Source organism: Schistocerca gregaria, unplaced genomic scaffold (genome assembly GCF_023897955.1).
Source record: "Schistocerca gregaria isolate iqSchGreg1 unplaced genomic scaffold, iqSchGreg1.2 ptg000653l, whole genome shotgun sequence".
Classification (NCBI taxonomy): domain Eukaryota; kingdom Metazoa; phylum Arthropoda; class Insecta; order Orthoptera; family Acrididae; genus Schistocerca; species Schistocerca gregaria.
This window is the reverse complement of record NW_026062037.1, coordinates 566,786-584,355: the sequence shown is the minus strand read 5'-3', so window position 1 is coordinate 584,355 and position 17,570 is coordinate 566,786. Positions and strand designations below refer to the sequence as shown.

The 17,570-nt window shown below is 47.8% G+C and overlaps 4 non-coding genes across 4 annotated transcripts; all 4 read left to right on the top strand.

The window, feature by feature from the left end:
- The first annotated feature begins 6,896 nt into the window (after window positions 1-6,896).
- Trnaa-agc (transfer RNA alanine (anticodon AGC)) lies at window positions 6,897-6,970 on the top strand. The gene has a single exon. It is a non-coding gene; the product is annotated as a tRNA-Ala (tRNA).
- Window positions 6,971-8,473: 1,503 nt separating this feature from the next.
- On the top strand, window positions 8,474-8,547 carry Trnaa-agc (transfer RNA alanine (anticodon AGC)). Its single transcript has one exon. It is a non-coding gene; the product is annotated as a tRNA-Ala (tRNA).
- Window positions 8,548-10,051: 1,504 nt separating this feature from the next.
- Trnaa-agc (transfer RNA alanine (anticodon AGC)) lies at window positions 10,052-10,125 on the top strand. Its single transcript has one exon. It is a non-coding gene; the product is annotated as a tRNA-Ala (tRNA).
- Window positions 10,126-14,797: 4,672 nt separating this feature from the next.
- Window positions 14,798-14,871, top strand: Trnaa-agc (transfer RNA alanine (anticodon AGC)). Its single transcript has one exon. It is a non-coding gene; the product is annotated as a tRNA-Ala (tRNA).
- Window positions 14,872-17,570: the final 2,699 nt, after the last annotated feature.

The window sequence follows — 17,570 nt, the reverse complement described above, 5'->3', positions numbered from 1 at the left end:
GCTTGCAGCCCCTCGCTGCCTGCAGACACAGAGCAGCCACACTAGAAGAGCGGCCTAAGCCGTAGGCGAAATGTGCTCATTCGCTTTGGCGCGACGTCGAACTGTAAATAAGGCTGTCACTAGCGTGAGCGTTGCGTGAGCGTCGTGTAAAGTCGGAAAAGTCATCTGCATGGGTGATTGCCAAGTTTGGGGAGCGTTTCGTAGTACGATCAGTGCAATGGGGACGCGGAAACTTGTTGTGTCCCAGTGTTTTGCAGTTGGACGACAAGAGTTTTACACAGTAGCAAAGAGCGAGGCACTGAGTTGGCATGAACAATGGAGAGCACAATGGGGCTCGAGATGTGCTTGTTACCTCAGGTGCTGTGCGATTGTCGACAAGGAGTGAAATGGACCAATTTGTGACCGCCCTTTCAATTTAAGACGTTCAAAACAGACGGAATTTGCATTCGTAATACCAGAGCATCGAAACTACTTGGAACTCTTGTGTATATGAACGTGTCCGCGCCTTTGTATTCTGGTACCTTCGCCGCTACAAACCAACCAACCATCGTGTCCGTGCACATCAGAGTCGCAAAGAATGGAGAATAGCCAGGTTTGGTCGTGTGTGTAGCTGTAGCTCAGTTGGCAGTCAGCCAGCGGCTGCGCTGGAGGTCGGACGTGCCGTGCTGTGTGCTGTGCTGCGTTAGCTCCGCGTGGTAAGTCTCTGCTCTTGCTGCAACGCGTCGCTGTCTATAGTATTTGTGTAGACATGAAAAAGAATTAAGAGATGTCGCAACCGCAACGAAAAGATACTTTGAAATTCACGTTTGACCGCAACTTTGTCCGACCGAGGTCATTTGATGTTGAACAGTGGTTAGAGGATGATGTTAAAATAGGACTTGATGATATTATCGGCATACATTTCTCGATTATGAACAGTGTGGTTTTCGTGAAACTTGCCAGTCCAGAATTGTGTGAAAGGATAGTTCGATCTTGTGGTGGCATTCTGAAATTTAAACATGCTGACGGAAATGTTGGGGAGGTTACCGTTGCCCATGCTGGTCTAGGTATTCGGACCGTGCGAGTCTTTGAACTTCCCTTTGAAATTACAAGTGACCAGATAAATGCTGTTATTGCTCCATACGGGAAAGTTTTGAGTAATATTGCCGAACGGTGGTCTGCTGCACACAAATTCCCTGTTTTGAATGGTGTGCGCCAATTAAAAGTCGAATTGCAGAAGCACATTCCGTCGTTTATAAACGTCTGCGGATATAGAGCTGTTGTGATGTATGATGACCAACCGAAAACGTGTGCTGTCTGCAATTTACCAGGCCACGTTCGTGCAGAATGTGTTCAAAGGCGAGTGGCGCAACTGCCTGCCGGCGATGCCGTCAGGCCACCTGCTATGTCAACGCTGCCCGTGACATATGTCGCCGTAGCGCGCGGTTTTGCAAGTGCCACTGCGCCCCCCGAAGTTACTACGAATACCGACCCACAAGCGACCGACCAACCGACCGACTCAGGTGTAGCATCTGTAGACACTCAACCCTCCTGCGAAGACATATCTGCTCCTGCCCTTGTCGCCGTGGAATCGCCCAATGAGGCAATGGATACGGACGCGACCTCAGTCGCTTCGGGTAGTGCTCCTCTGCATCCTGGAGCTTCTTTAGGAGGTATCAAAAGCGTATCAGGTGCACAGAAAACGGACTCGCAACCAGCCGTTTCTAGTGGTGCTCTTCCGAATCCTGCAGCTGCCTTAGGCACTGACCACAGCCCGTCAAGTGCAATGAAATCAGACCTGGCGTCAGTTACTTCGAGTAGTGCTACTTTGCAACCTGAGGCTTCTTCAGGTACCGTCCAAAGTCCACCACGAGACGCATCTCCCAAGAAATCTAAAAAACGGAGGATCGCGCGTCAAGGTGCAGAGCAGACTGCACCTCAACTGCGTGAACAGGCGAAGCAAATAGGGGGCAAAATACGTCAATCTGCATCTGAGAACTTGCAGTGCAATCAGCAGTCATCTAACGAAGACCCTGTGTCCTTGGATAGTACCTCCGGTTCTGCCAGTTTGCCCTCCGATGACGTAGCAATTACCCGAACCGAAGATAAAAATCACCAGCAAACACCTGAATATAGTGCACCACTTAATGACGAACCGATGACAGGGCTGTCGAATCCGTGGGCAGACGATGTCGACGACACTGCAAAGGAGGACGAAATTATGGACACCACAGGAACCGTTACAGTCACCACGATGGCCACACCACGCGATGACGTCGTCTTGAATGTCATCGCCGCGACGGATACTGTCCCAGACACGGAGAAGCCGACTGATCCCTTCCCAAGTCATGAATATTTCTAGTCTGAATGGTTTTACTGACTTGTGTCCACATGTCTCTCGGGTCAGATTTCTTAATGTTTTTTTCGAAATGATATGTTGCCAGAGTTTTTCCTAATTACACTCCCGTCTTGGCTAACGTAGTTCCGTTGCAGGCCTATAAGATCGCTACGCTGAACATCAATAAAATTTGTAGCCCATTTAATTTACAAAATTTAAAAGATTTCCTGTATGCAGCTGATGTGGACATTTTGTTTTTACAAGAAGTAACGAACATCGAACTTGACTTCATACAGGGGTATAATGCTATAGTCAATCCTGGAATTGGATGTGATTTGGGTACCGCATTTCTTTTCAAAGAGGGCGTCGTCATTACAGACGTAACAAAACTGCCTAACGGCAGAGGCATTGCCGGCACGCTTTATAACACCAGGATTATTAATGTCTATGCCCCATCTGGTTCTACCAATCGGTGCCAACGAGCACAGTTTTTTAAGGAGGGAATTGTTCCTTTGTTTGGTGTACACTGCACCCATACCATCCTTGGAGGCGACTTTAACAGTGTCATACATGCCAAAGACCAAACTCCGAACTACAACAAATCGCCGGACATGGAACGTATCGTCACCGACCTCCGTTTAACTGATTCGTGGGAGCAAAAGCACGGCGCGGCACCCGGCTTTACCCACCTCACTAATCATTCAGCAAGCCGGTTGGATCGAATATATGTCTCGCCCAATCTGAAACACCGCATCCTGCAGTCTGAAGTTTGGCCAACCGTTTTTTCGGACCACGCTGCATATATATGCACATTAAATTTGGAACGACAAGGAACCTGTCGATATAAAGGGCCATGGAAACTTAATGTTTCACACTTAAAAGATCCTGCCTGTCGAGAAGCCTTTCTCACCACTTGGAGAGCCTGCGAGACCAAACTCAGCTCTTACCACTCGACCTTGGATTGGTGGCTCAATGCGCCAAACCTCAGATCCGGAGATGTTTCATCAACTACTCCCGGGAGAAGAGCTTTTGGCGGAAAAGAACGATAGAATTTTACTTTCATTGTCTCCGAGAACTCTACCTGCAAGGTGCTACAGCTATTGGGAACCATGGGAGAATTAAAAACTTCCAGGCAAAAATACTGACATTAAGGCGACAACAGCTTGAAGGATACCAAATAAGGTCAAGAGCAGAGACTGTGGCGCAAAAAGAAGCCACTTCGATATATCATGTGATTCGTGAAACTAAACGAGGATTCCGCAAAATACTGACGGAGCTTAAAACTGATAATGGAACCACCTTGACAATGCACAACGACATAAAAGCAGAAATACTAACCCATTTCGACAACTTGTTTTCACATAAAGAGGTAGACGAAAAAGCACAGGACGATTTACTGACCCACCTGCAAGGACGCGTTGGTAACGCGTACGCGGAAGCTCTAATAGCGGAGGCGACCGAAGACGATGTACACTATGCTGTCTATCAAAGTGCAAAAAATAAATCCCCTGGAGCTGACGGCATACCAGCAGAATTTTATCAAGTCTTCTGGGAACATATAAAACATAGACTTACATGCATCTGTAATGAACTTCTGAACCTCAATAAGGAGATACCGAAAGATTTTCGTGAAGGTATGATAGTGTTAATCGCAAAAAAATCGGCTGGCAAGAAAATTGGAAATTTGAGACCAATCACTCTGTTGAACAGTGACTATAAAATTTTTTCGCGGCTCTTAGCCCACAGACTTAAAAATGTAATGGCCAGCGTCACCGGCCCATATCAGTCTAGCGTGGGCAAAGATAGGAAAATTCAGCAGACGCTGTCCGACTACCGCGACATAATTTCAATAGCAGAAGTATGTCGACTAAAATGTGCCATCGTGTCGTTAGATTTCGATAAAGCCTTCGACAGGATCAGCCACTCCTACCTCCTGAAAACGATGGGCGCAATGGGTTTTCCGCCGAGATTCGTCGACCTCATACGACGTTTGGTAACGAATAACTCCTCCAGAATCATCATAAATGGACAGCCTAGCCGGCCAGTCGAGATCGCATGTTCCGTCAGGCAAGGTTGTCCGTTGTCCATGGCACTTTTTGCCATGGCCATCGAACCTTTGCTCGCTACCTTGACTCAGCGGTTACAAGGATTGCAAATACGAGGAAACAAAATAATATGTAAAGCTTATGCGGACGATGTTGGGTTTCTCGTTATGAATGTAGCGGAAGTCGAGACGGCAATGCACATAATAGAAAAATACGAACGAGCGTCAGCCGCGAGGTTAAACAAAACCAAGTCCGGCATATTCAATATCGGACGTGGCATTGGCATGCGCACACACGGTCAGTTACGTGAGCTAACAGCCTTGAAGTGTCTCGGCATTGCTTTCCGAAAAAATATACGTCAAACTATTGCGGCCAACTATAGACAAGTACTAACAACCATACGAGCTAGTGTACGGACACATAGTATTCGACAATGAAATGAAATTCAGAGAGTGTCTTTAGCGAACGTCTCTATTACTTCCAAAGTCAATTATGTCGCCCAGATACTGTCAATACCCGCCGGCATCGCCAAACAAATTATGTCAGCAATAGGCTATTTTGTGAGCCGTGGCCACATATTTAAAATCCAGTATGACACTCTGACGCTCGCCACTAATAATGGCGGCTTAAACTTAACGAATGTTACTAAAAAGTCGCAGGCTCTGTACATCTCCAATACGTTTCAACAATGGAGACAATCCGGCAGCTGTATCGCCGCGCACTTGCTATCTGAAATAGCTCCAGATGACCTCTCTCCACCCATTAATGTGCAGCACATACCGAGCGGACTTTACCATTTACGATGGTTTTTAATAGAATATAGCTACCTACGTTCAAGAATTCCGGAAAAAGACATGACAAACGTAAAAGAAATATATGGCAAATTGATGGGAGAAAAGAAGAACAACAAAATAGAACAAAACTATCCATGTTCTAACTGGAAAGTGATATGGGCAAATATTCATAACCGTAACTTAGCTACTCATCTGAAAGCAACATGGTACTTTGTTGTAAATAGGAAAGTTGCAACAAACTCGAAACTTCATTCGATCCACTTAGCGGATTCGCCTTTGTGTGCAACGTGTAGTTTAATTGATAACGAAGAACATCGTTTCGTGTGCGACAAGGTTAAAGATATCTGGCTGAATGTCCGACGAAAGCTGGCACTCATCCTTCGAACGTCACCTAACGCTATAACGCCTGCGGACTTTTTGACGCCGGATGATGTACCCTTTCCTAACACGAAACGCAACGCAGTCAATTGGCTGAAAGCGGCAACGGTCCATTACCTCTTCACGAAGGAAGAGAAAAGCCAAGAGCATTTTTGGATCTCTCTGCTAACTGAGCATCACATGTTACTGAAGACTAGTAAATATAAAGAAACATACGCAAATTTTTTAATCAAGACCTTGATGTAAAAGAATTAACAAGAAATATCTGCGGACACAGAAGACAAACGTAAGAGAGTGTTCACCACTACTAGCTTACTTAACAATCGTGAAAAAAAAAAAAAAAAAACACATTATTTTAGTTTTTACCGTAATTGCCGTTCTTTGAGTTCAACGTTTATTAATTTATTTTTCAAGAAGCCATTATAAATAGTTGCTTCTCACCGAATATGGTTTGTTTTTTAAGCATTTTCAGAGAGAAGAGGCAGTTTCGAAATGCCCTCTGACGTTTCATTGTCAAGGAAGACTATTTGCTTTAAGTGTGACAACAAAAAACAGCGATGAAGAAAGAAACAAACTGAACATAACTTCTGTTTCTACCTACTGAAGACTTCATTCTTTTTTCACATTATCAATAAGCCCAAAGAAGGGGTACATTAGTTTCTCCACGATAAAGGGATTAACTTCGTCTCATCAGTTTATGGTAATGTACATGGCGTGAGAAGCCGACGCCGATGAAGGCGAATTATGGAGAGCGCAAGGATGGGCTAAAAGGGGTGATGGGAGGCCCAAAAAAAAAAAAAAAAAAAAAAAAAGTGGTAGAGCACTGGTCTAATAAACTAGGGGTCGTAAGTTCCACAAAATTTAAAAAAAAAAAAAAGTTGGCAGATCGTTCGCTTAGCGTGTGAACGGTCTCGGGTTCAAGCCCTGGCTCCTCCATGTTTTGTGGTCAGTGCATGGTAAGTGTTGGTCGCGGCGAACATAAACGCACGCAAGAAGTTGCAAAACCAGCGTCACAGACTGATATGATGTATACTGTCATAAGGAGAGCAAGATGTATGTGTGGGGACCGGCTGTTATCGTGGTGTCATCGAGTGCAGATCTGTCTTAGGTATCACGGCTTAACGTCATTGAAGTCTAGAGGTGGACAACACGTTCGTCTTACTCAGAGCGGTGTCTGAACTCTATTTTCGACGTTATGCGTGCCACTTTCATTGTGGCCAACTACGATTCGATACAGAATGCACGAAACCTGAAAGACACTCTCACTGATACATAGAGAGTAGTGTTTGTCTGCGGAATAATGGGAGTGCAAGGGTCTGTAACGTTGATATGACTGTATGTAGCACTAATAGTTATCGGGGGGGTGGGCGTAGCTCAGATGGTAGAGCGCTCGCTTAGCGTGCGAGAGGTACTGGGATCGATACCCAGCGCCTCCAGAATTTTTAACACACCTACATGCGCACCTTGCCATGCAAGTGGAATAATTCCCAACCGGCAGAGGTGTGTAGGCAGATACAAGCGAACGATTAGCATCCACAATTGGCGAGCGTGCTTTTATTCGTGCGCAGGATGCACCCTCCTCCCACACCTACACTTAATTTAGAAACAGTACAAATGTTCCCATAAGATTCTCAAGCCTACGTCGGAAAGATCTGCCTTGCGCCGATTTCACGTAAATCCCACTGCACGTTCCCATTCTTTGCGTCAGTCGGCTGCTACTGGTGTTGCTGGTTGTGACTGCTGATAACAGATGCCGTAGCAATCAATTCATGGAGTGAGTTGTATGTTTTGCGATAGTCTGTCTCTGACAAGGAAGCACAGGTGATATAGGTGCGAACACAGGAAGCTTGCAGCCTCTCGCTGCCTGCAGACACAGAGCAGCCACACTAGAAGAGCGGCCTAAGCCGTAGGCGAAATGTGCTCATTCGCTTTGGCGCGACGTCGAACTATAAATAAGGCTGTCACTAGCGTGAGCGTCGTGTAAAGTCGGAAAAGTCATCTGCATGGGTGATTGCCAAGTTTGGGGAGCGTTTCGTAGTACGATCAGTGCAATGGGGACGCGGAAACTTGTTGTGTCCCAGTGTTTTGCAGTTGGACGACAAGAGTTTTACACAGTAGCAAAGAGCGAGGCACTGAGTTGGCATGAACAATGGAGAGCACAATGGGGCTCGAGATGTGCTTGTTACCTCAGGTGCTGTGTGATTGTCGACAAGGAGTGAAATGGACCAATTTGTGACCGCCCTTTCAATTTAAGACGTTCAAAACAGACGGAATTTGCATTCGTAATACCAGAGCATCGAAACTACTTGGAACTCATGTGTATATGAACGTGTCCGCGCCTTTGTATTCTGGTACCTTCGCCGCTACAAACCAACCAACCATCGTGTCCGTGCACATCAGAGTCGCAAAGAATGGAGAATAGCCAGGCTTGGTCGTGTGTGTAGCTGTAGCTCAGTTGGCAGATCATTCGCTTAGCGTGTGAACGGTCTCGGGTTCAAGCCCCGGCTCCTCCATGTTTTGTGGTCAGTGCATGGTAAGTGTTGGTCGCGGCGAACATAAACGCACGCAAGAAGTTGCAAAACCAGCGTCACAGACTGATATGATGTATACTGTCATAAGGAGAGCATGATGTATGTGTGGGGACCGGCTGTTATCGTGGTGTCATCGAGTGCAGATCTGTCTTAGGTATCACGGCTTAACGTCATTGAAGTCTAGAGGTGGACAACACGTTCGTCTTACTCAGAGCGGTGTCTGAACTCTATTTTCGACGTTATGCGTGCCACTTTCATTGTGGCCAACTACGATTCGATACAGAATGCACGAAACCTGAAAGACACTCTCACTGATACATAGAGAGTAGTGTTTGTCTGCGGAATAATGGGAGTGCAAGGGTCTGTAACGTTGATATGACTGTATGTAGCACTAATAGTTATCGGGGGGGTGGGCGTAGCTCAGATGGTAGAGCGCTCGCTTAGCGTGCGAGAGGTACTGGGATCGATACCCAGCGCCTCCAGAATTTTTAACACACCTACATGCGCACCTTGCCATGCAAGTGGAATAATTCCCAACCGGCAGAGGTGTGTAGGCAGATACAAGCGAACGATTAGCATCCACAATTGGCGAGCGTGCTTTTATTCGTGCGCAGGATGCACCCTCCTCCCACACCTACACTTAATTTAGAAACAGTACAAATGTTCCCATAAGATTCTCAAGCCTACGTCGGAAAGATCTGCCTTGCGCCGATTTCACGTAAATCCCACTGCACGTTCCCATTCTTTGCGTCAGTCGGCTGCTACTGGTGTTGCTGGTTGTGACTGCTGATAACAGATGCCGTAGCAATCAATTCATGGAGTGAGTTGTATGTTTTGCGATAGTCTGTCTCTGACAAGGAAGCACAGGTGATATAGGTGCGAACACAGGAAGCTTGCAGCCTCTCGCTGCCTGCAGACACAGAGCAGCCACACTAGAAGAGCGGCCTAAGCCGTAGGCGAAATGTGATCATTCGCTTTGGCGCGACGTCGAACTATAAATAAGGCTGTCACTAGCGTGAGCGTCGTGTAAAGTCGGAAAAGTCATCTGCATGGGTGACTGCCAAGTTTGGGGAGCGTTTCGTAGTACGATCAGTGCAATGGGGACGCGGAAACTTGTTGTGTCCCAGTGTTTTGCAGTTGGACGACAAGAGTTTTACACAGTAGCAAAGAGCGAGGCACTGAGTTGGCATGAACAATGGAGAGCACAATGGGGCTCGAGATGTGCTTGTTACCTCAGGTGCTGTGTGATTGTCGACAAGGAGTGAAATGGACCAATTTGTGAACGCCCTTTCAATTTAAGACGTTCAAAACAGACGGAATTTGCATTCGTAATACCAGAGCATCGAAACTACTTGGAACTCTTGTGTATATGAACGTGTCCGCGCCTTTGTATTCTGGTACCTTCGCCGCTACAAACCAACCAACCATCGTGTCCGTGCACATCAGAGTCGCAAAGAATGGAGAATAGCCAGGCTTGGTCGTGTGTGTAGCTGTAGCTCAGTTGGCAGATCATTCGCTTAGCGTGTGAACGGTCTCGGGTTCAAGCCCCGGCTCCTCCACGTTTTGTGGTCAGTGCATGGTAAGTGTTGGTCGCGGCGAACATAAACGCACGCAAGCAGTTGCAAAACCAGCGTCACAGACTGATATGATGTATACTGTCATAAGGAGAGCAAGATGTATGTGTGGGGACCGGCTGTTATCGTGGTGTCATCGAGTGCCAGATCTGTCTTAGGTATCACGGCTTAACGTCATTGAAGTCTAGAGGTGGACAACACGTTCGTCTTACTCAGAGCGGTGTCTGAACTCTATTTTCGACGTTATGCGTGCCACTTTCATTGTGGCCAACTACGATTCGATACAGAATGCACGAAACCTGAAAGACACTCTCACTGATACATAGAGAGTAGTGTTTGTCTGCGGAATAATGGGAGTGCAAGGGTCTGTAACGTTGATATGACTGTATGTAGCACTAATAGTTATCGGGGGGGTGGGCGTAGCTCAGATGGTAGAGCGCTCGCTTAGCGTGCGAGAGGTACTGGGATCGATACCCAGCGCCTCCAGAATTTTTAACACACCTACATGCGCACCTTGCCATGCAAGTGGAATAATTCCCAACCGGCAGAGGTGTGTAGGCAGATACAAGCGAACGATTAGCATCCACAATTGGCGAGCGTGCTTTTATTCGTGCGCAGGATGCACCCTCCTCCCACACCTACACTTAATTTAGAAACAGTACAAATGTTCCCATAAGATTCTCAAGCCTACGTCGGAAAGATCTGCCTTGCGCCGATTTCACGTAAATCCCACTGCACGTTCCCATTCTTTGCGTCAGTCGGCTGCTACTGGTGTTGCTGGTTGTGACTGCTGATAACAGATGCCGTAGCAATCAATTCATGGAGTGAGTTGTATGTTTTGCGATAGTCTGTCTCTGACAAGGAAGCACAGGTGATATAGGTGCGAACACAGGAAGCTTGCAGCCTCTCGCTGCCTGCAGACACAGAGCAGCCACACTAGAAGAGCGGCCTAAGCCGTAGGCGAAATGTGATCATTCGCTTTGGCGCGACGTCGAACTATAAATAAGGCTGTCACTAGCGTGAGCGTCGTGTAAAGTCGGAAAAGTCATCTGCATGGGTGACTGCCAAGTTTGGGGAGCGTTTCGTAGTACGATCAGTGCAATGGGGACGCGGAAACTTGTTGTGTCCCAGTGTTTTGCAGTTGGACGACAAGAGTTTTACACAGTAGCAAAGAGCGAGGCACTGAGTTGGCATGAACAATGGAGAGCACAATGGGGCTCGAGATGTGCTTGTTACCTCAGGTGCTGTGTGATTGTCGACAAGGAGTGAAATGGACCAATTTGTGACCGCCCTTTCAATTTAAGACGTTCAAAACAGACGGAATTTGCATTCGTAATACCAGAGCATCGAAACTACTAGGAACTCTTGTGTATATGAACGTGTCCGCGCCTTTGTATTCTGGTACCTTCGCCGCTACAAACCAACCAACCATCGTGTCCGTGCACATCAGAGTCGCAAAGAATGGAGAACAGCCAGGCTTGGTCGTGTGTGTAGCTGTAGCTCAGTTGGCAGATCGTTCGCTTAGCGTGTGAACGGTCTCGGGTTCAAGCCCCGGCTCCTCCATGTTTTGTGGTCAGTGCATGGTAAGTGTTGGTCGCGGCGAACATAAACGCACGCTAGAAGTTGCAAAACCAGCGTCACAGACTGATATGATGTATACTGTCATAAGGAGAGCATGATGTATGTGTGGGGACCGGCTGTTATCGTGGTGTCATCGAGTGCAGATCTGTCTTAGGTATCACGGCTTAACGTCATTGAAGTCTAGAGGTGGACAACACGTTCGCCTTACTCAGAGCGGTGTCTGAACTCTATTTTCGACGTTATGCGTGCCACTTTCATTGTGGCCAACTACGATTCGATACAGAATGCACGAAACCTGAAAGACACTCTCACTGATACATAGAGAGTAGTGTTTGTCTGCGGAATAATGGGAGTGCAAGGGTCTGTAACGTTGATATGACTGTATGTAGCACTATTAGTTATCGGGGGGGGGGGGGGGGGGGGGTGGGCGTAGCTCAGATGGTAGAGCGCTCGCTTAGCGTGCGAGAGGTACTAGGATCGATACCCAGCGCCTCCAGAATTTTTAACACACCTACATGCGCACCTTGCCATGCAAGTGGAATAATTCCCAACCGGCAGAGGTGTGTAGGCAGATAGAAGCGAACGATTAGCATCCACAATTGGCGAGCGTGCTTTTATTCGTGCGCAGGAAGCACCCTCCTCCCACACCTACACTTAATTTAGAAACAGTACAAATGTTCCCATAAGATTCTCAAGCCTACGTCGGAAAGATCTGCCTTGCGCCGATTTCACGTAAATCCCACTGCACGTTCCCATTCTTTGCGTCAGTCGGCTGCTACTGGTGTTGCTGGTTGTGACTGCTGATAACAGATGCCGTAGCAATCAATTCATGGAGTGAGTTGTATGTTTTGCGATAGTCTTTCTCTGACAAGGAAGCACAGGTGATATAGGTGCGAACACAGGAAGCTTGCAGCCTCTCGCTGCCTGCAGACACAGAGCAGCCACACTAGAAGAGCGGCCTAAGCCGTAGGCGAAATGTGCTCATTCGCTTTGGCGCGACGTCGAACTATAAATAAGGCTGTCACTAGCGTGAGCGTCGTGTAAAGTCGGAAAAGTTTTCTGCATGGGTGATTGCCAAGTTTGGGGAGCGTTTCGTAGTACGATCAGTGCAATGGGGACGCGGAAACTTGTTGTGTCCCAGTGTTTTGCAGTTGGACGACAAGAGTTTTACACAGTAGCAAAGAGCGAGGCACTGAGTTGGCATGAACAATGGAGAGCACAATGGGGCTCGAGATGTGCTTGTTACCTCAGGTGCTGTGTGATTGTGGACAAGGAGTGAAATGGTCCAATTTGTGACCGCCCTTTCAATTTAAGACGTTCAAAACAGACGGAATTTGCATTCGTAATACCAGAGCATCGAAACTACTTGGAACTCTTGTGTATATGAACGTGTCCGCGCCTTTGTATTCTGGTACCTTCGCCGCTACAAACCAACCAACCATCGTGTCCGTGCACATCAGAGTCGCAAAGAATGGAGAATAGCCAGGCTTGGTCGTGTGTGTAGCTGTAGCTCAGTTGGCAGATCATTCGCTTAGCGTGTGAACGGTCTCGGGTTCAAGCCCCGGCTCCTCCACGTTTTGTGGTCAGTGCATGGTAAGTGTTGGTCGCGGCGAACATAAACGCACGCAAGAAGTTGCAAAACCAGCGTCACAGACTGATATGATGTATACTGTCATAAGGAGAGCATGATGTATGTGTGGGGACCGGCTGTTATCGTGGTGTCATCGAGTGCAGATCTGTCTTAGGTATCACGGCTTAACGTCATTGAAGTCTAGAGGTGGACAACACGTTCGTCTTACTCAGAGCGGTGTCTGAACTCTATTTTCGACGTTATGCGTGCCACTTTCACTGTGGCCAACTACGATTCGATTCAGAATGCACGAAACCTGAAAGACACTCTCACTGATACATAGAGAGTAGTGTTTGTCTGCGGAATAATGGGAGTGCAAGGGTCTGTAACGTTGATATGACTGTATGTAGCACTATTAGTTATCGGGGGGGGTGAACGTAGCTCAGATGGTAGAGCGCTCGCTTAGCGTGCGAGAGGTACTGGGATCGATACCCAGCGCCTCCAGAATTTTTAACACACCTACATGCGCACCTTGCCATGCAAGTGGAATTATTCCCAACCGGCAGAGGTGTGTAGGCAGATACAAGCGAACGATTAGCATCCACAATTGGCGAGCGTGCTTTTATTCGTGCGCAGGAAGCACCCTCCTCCCACACCTACACTTAATTTAGAAACAGTACAAATGTTCCCATAAGATTCTCAAGCCTACGTCGGAAAGATCTGCCTTGCGCCGATTTCACGTAAATCCCTCTGCACGTTCCCATTCTTTGCGTCAGTCGGCTGCTACTGGTGTTGCTGGTTGTGACTGCTGATAACAGATGCCGTAGCAATCAATTCATGGAGTGAGTTGTATGTTTTGCGATAGTCTGTCTCTGACAAGGAAGCACAGGTGATATAGGTGCGAACACAGGAAGCTTGCAGCCTCTCGCTGCCTGCAGACACAGAGCAGCCACACTAGAAGAGCGGCCTAAGCCGTAGGCGAAATGTGCTCATTCGCTTTGGCGCGACGTCGAACTATAAATAAGGCTGTCACTAGCGTGAGCGTCGTGTAAAGTCGGAAAAGTCATCTGCATGGGTGATTGCCAAGTTTGGGGAGCGTTTCGTAGTACGATCAGTGCAATGGGGACGCGGAAACTTGTTGTGTCCCAGTGTTTTGCAGTTGGACGACAAGAGTTTTACACAGTAGCAAAGAGCGAGGCACTGAGTTGGCATGAACAATGGAGAGCACAATGGGGCTCGAGATGTGCTTGTTACCTCAGGTGCTGTGTGATTGTCGACAAGGAGTGAAATGGACCAATTTGTCACCGCCCTTTCAATTTAAGACGTTCAAAACAGACGGAATTTGCATTCGTAATACCAGAGCATCGAAACTACTTGGAACTCTTGTGTATATGAACGTGTCCGCGCCTTTGTATTCTGGTACCTTCGCCGCTACAAACCAACCAACCATCGTGTCCGTGCACATCAGAGTCGCAAAGAATGGAGAATAGCCAGGCTTGGTCGTGTGTGTAGCTGTAGCTCAGTTGGCAGATCGTTCGCTTAGCGTGTGAACGGTCTCGGGTTAAAGCCCCGGCTCCTCGATGTTTTGTGGTCAGTGCATGGTAAGTGTTGGTCGCGGCGAACATAAACGCACGCAAGAAGTTGCAAAACCATCGTCACAGACTGATATGATGTATACTGTCATAAGGAGAGCAAGATGTATGTGTGGGGACCGGCTGTTATCGTGGTGTCATCGAGTGCAGATCTGTCTTAGGTATCACGGCTTAACGTCATTGAAGTCTAGAGGTGGACAACACGTTCGTCTTACTCAGAGCGGTGTCTGAACTCTATTTTCGACGTTATGCGTGCCACTTTCATTGTGGCCAACTACGATTCGATACAGAATGCACGAAACCTGAAAGACACTCTCACTGATACATAGAGAGTAGTGTTTGTCTGCGGAATAATGGGAGTGCAAGGGTCTGTAACGTTGATATGACTGTATGTGGCACTATTAGTTATCGGGGGGGTGGGCGTAGCTCAGATGGTAGAGTGCTCGCTTAGCGTGCGAGAGGTACTGGGATCGATACCCAGCGCCTCCAGAATTTTTAACACACCTACATGCGCACCTTGCCATGCAAGTGGAATAATTCCCAACCGGCAGAGGTGTGTAGGCAGATACAAGCGAACGATTAGCATCCACAATTGGCGAGCGTGCTTTTATTCGTGCGCAGGAAGCACGCTCCTCCCACACCTACACTTAATTTAGAAACAGTACAAATGTTCCCATAAGATTCTCAAGCCTACGTCGGAAAGATCTGCCTTGCGCCGATTTCACGTAAATCCCACTGCACGTTCCCATTCTTTGCGTCAGTCGGCTGCTACTGGTGTTGCTGGTTGTGACTGCTGATAACAGATGCCGTAGCAATCAATTCATGGAGTGAGCTGTATGTTTTGCGATAGTCTGTCTCTGACAAGGAAGCACAGGTGATATAGGTGCGAACACAGGAAGCTTGCAGCCTCTCGCTGCCTGCAGACACAGAGCAGCCACACTAGAAGAGCGGCCTAAGCCGTAGGCGAAATGTGCTCATTCGCTTTGGCGCGACGTCGAACTATAAATAAGGCTGTCACTAGCGTGAGCGTCGTGTAAAGTCGGAAAAGTCATCTGCATGGGTGATTGCCAAGTTTGGGGAGCGTTTCGTAGTACGATCAGTGCAATGGGGACGCGGAAACTTGTTGTGTCCCAGTGTTTTGCAGTTGGACGACAAGAGTTTTACACAGTAGCAAAGAGCGAGGCACTGAGTTGGCATGAACAATGGAGAGCACAATGGGGCTCGAGATGTGCTTGTTACCTCAGGTGCTGTGTGATTGTCGACAAGGAGTGAAATGGACCAATTTGTGACCGCCCTTTCAATTTAAGACGTTCAAAACAGACGGAATTTGCATTCGTAATACCAGAGCATCGAAACTACTTGGAACTCTTGTGTATATGAACGTGTCCGCGCCTTTGTATTCTGGTACCTACGCCGCTACAAACCAACCAACCATCGAGTCCGTGCACATCAGAGTCGCAAAGAATGGAGAATAGCCAGGCTTGGTCGTGTGTGTAGCTGTAGCTCAGTTGGCAGATCGTTCGCTTAGCGTGTGAACGGTCTCGGGTTCAAGCCCCGGCTCCTCCATGTTTTGTGGTCAGTGCATGGTAAGTGTTGGTCGCGGCGAACATAAACGCACGCAAGAAGTTGCAAAACCAGCGTCACAGACTGATATGATGTATACTGTCATAAGGAGAGCAAGATGTATGTGTGGGGACCGGCTGTTATCGTGGTGTCATCGAGTGCAGGTCTGTCTTAGGTATCACGGCTTAACGTCATTGAAGTCTAGAGGTGGACAACACGTTCGTCTTACTCAGAGCGGTGTCTGAACTCTATTTTCGACGTTATGCGTGCCACTTTCATTGTGGCCAACTACGATTCGATACAGAATGCACGAAACCTGAAAGACACTCTCACTGATACATAGAGAGTAGTGTTTGTCTGCGGAATAATGGGAGTGCAAGGGTCTGTAACGTTGATATGACTGTATGTAGCACTACTAGTTATCGGGGGGGTGGGCGTAGCTCACATGGTAGAGCGCTCGCTTAGCGTGCGAGAGGTACTGGGATCGATACCCAGCGCCTCCAGAATTTTTAACACACCTACATGCGCACCTTGCCATGCAAGTGGAATAATTCCCAACCGGCAGAGGTGTGTAGGCAGATACAAGCGAACGATTAGTATCCACAATTGGCGAGCGTGCTTTTATTCGTGCGCAGGAAGCACCCTCCTCCCACACCTACACTTAATTTAGAAACAGTACAAATGTTCCCATAAGATTCTCAAGCCTACGTCGGAAAGATCTGCCTTGCGCCGATTTCACGTAAATCCCACTGCACGTTCCCATTCTTTGCGTGCAGTCGGCTGCTACTGGTGTTGCTGGTTGTGACTGCTGATAACAGATGCCGTAGCAATCAATTCATGGAGTGAGTTGTATGTTTTGCGATAGTCTGTCTCTGACAAGGAAGCACAGGTGATATAGGTGCGAACACAGGAAGCTTGCAGCCCCTCGCTGCCTGCAGACACAGAGCAGCCACACTAGAAGAGCGGCCTAAGCCGTAGGCGAAATGTGCTCATTCGCTTTGGCGCGACGTCAAACTATAAATAAGGCTGTCACTAGCGTGAGCCTCGTGTAAAGTCGGAAAAGTCATCTGCATGGGTGATTGCCAAGTTTGGGGAGCGTTTCGTAGTACGATCAGTGCAATGGGGACGCGGAAACTTGTTGTGTCCCAGTGTTTTGCAGTTGGACGACAAGAGTTTTACACAGTAGCAAAGAGCGAGGCACTGAGTTGGCATGAACAATGGAGAGCACAATGGGGCTCGAGATGTGCTTGTTACCTCAGGTGCTGTGTGATTGTCGACAAGGAGTGAAATGGACCAATTTGTGACCGCCCTTTCAATTTAAGACGTTCAAAACAGACGGAATTTGCATTCGTAATACAAGAGCATCGAAACTACTTGGAACACTTGTGTATATGAACGTGTCCGCGCCTTTGTATTCTGGTACCTACGCCGCTACAAACCAACCAACCATCGTGTCCGTGCACATCAGAGTCGCGAAGAATGGAGAATAGCCAGGGTTGGTCGTGTGTGTAGCTGTAGCTCAGTTGGCAGATCGTTCGCTTAGCGTGTGAACGGTCTCGGGTTCAAGCCCCGGCTTCTCCATGTTTTGTGGTCAGTGCATGGTAAGTGTTGGTCGCGGCGAACAT